Source organism: Cyprinodon variegatus, unplaced genomic scaffold (assembly GCF_000732505.1).
Source record: "Cyprinodon variegatus isolate N-32 unplaced genomic scaffold, C_variegatus-1.0 Scaffold302, whole genome shotgun sequence".
Lineage (NCBI taxonomy): Eukaryota > Metazoa > Chordata > Actinopteri > Cyprinodontiformes > Cyprinodontidae > Cyprinodon > Cyprinodon variegatus.
In genome coordinates this window covers 851,007-852,341 of record NW_015150755.1, presented here as the reverse complement: position 1 = coordinate 852,341, position 1,335 = coordinate 851,007, and the positions used below count along the sequence as shown (strand labels likewise).

General features: G+C 41.6%; 1 long non-coding RNA gene across 1 annotated transcript; it reads right to left on the bottom strand.

Annotated features, from left to right (window-relative positions):
• Positions 1-276: 276 nt before the first annotated feature.
• Positions 277-945, bottom strand: LOC107090596. The gene is made up of 3 exons (XR_001481488.1): positions 780-945; positions 487-607; positions 277-389 (listed from the first exon to the last, which is right to left on the bottom strand). It is a non-coding gene; the product is annotated as an uncharacterized LOC107090596 (long non-coding RNA).
• Positions 946-1,335: the final 390 nt, after the last annotated feature.

Below are 1,335 nucleotides of genomic sequence, written 5' to 3'. Positions count from 1 at the left end.
CAGTCAAATTTGGCATCAAAGCCTGTCAGATAAGAGCTGAAATATAAGCAAACTAGGTGAGTCACACAGCCCACCCACAGTCTGCATCACCTGAGTTTAGATTTGTTTTCTACAGACCACAAAGATCAAACAAACTTTCCCTTACAACAGCAATTCCAGACAATTTTTAGGTTGTCTGTGTAAAGCCATGAAGGAGGCAAATAGGCCAATGCTTGCAACTAATTACGCGCAATCAATTAGGACCAGATGCATTAAAAGAAAATACAAAAATAAACACTCTGTTCCAAAGAAACGCACAGCAGCCCACATCTTTGGTGCAAATATATAAAAGAAAAAAAGTAGCTGTTACTTACGATGCACCCTGGCAGGAGAACATAAAGCCCCAGTGACTGAAATTAGAACAGAACGCACAAAGTGCGCGTTTTTATTTTAAAATTCATTTCCCCCCCTTGTTTTTGTTAAAAAGAGTTTTATAAATGTACTTACCAGAGTCGCCTGGACACATTCCTTGGGAAATTCCAGAGGAGTCTCTTCTCTCTTCTCTCTCAAAGTCAGAAAAACAGCAATGCTTATGTTCTAATTCCAAAAAAAGGGCCCCCCGACTTCACTGAAAGAGAGATAACAGCAAAAGAGCCCACAAGAAATTCCGTTAGAAACGAGAGTCCAACCCATCCCCTCATTTCCCACCCCGAAAAGTGTTGACATTACAGCTGTGATGGAGGGAAGAAGGAAAAAAAAAAAACGCATGAGAAATTGGCGGAACAGACAAATAGGTGTACCTGCTCTCTTTATCACTGTCGCCAAAAAACAATAAGAGCAGCAAAAAAAGACGGAAAACTGAGAGAGAGCTGAGCTTATTTAGTTTTGTTCATTTTTTTTTCTTTTTTCCGATGGAACCGCAGCAGCCAGCATGCTGTCACATCCCGAGCTGCACACACTCATAGAGACGCGGATGCTGCTGGAGGATGAAAGGGAGAGGAGAGGAGCCGCGGGATGCTGCTGCGCTCTGAGATGCACTACCCTAACCAGCCGCTAGATGGCCAGGCTGATGGAGACGGCTGTTTCCCACCAAAACAAATGCTATATTTTAGAAGATGCTTAATTAGCCTACATATTTATAACTGTATATAAATGTATTCTGCGACCGGGATCAATGGCATATTCCTTCTCAATTTACTGTATCAGGCAGAGGCGTAGCAAAAAATGTTTATTATGGGGCCAGGCAATAACCAATGTACTGTACACTGAGGAGTGCCATCAGAACCTCAGGGTCAATCTACATTCTTCCAACAGGAAAATTAACGAGCAAAACAAAATAAAGTTTTATATATCTAA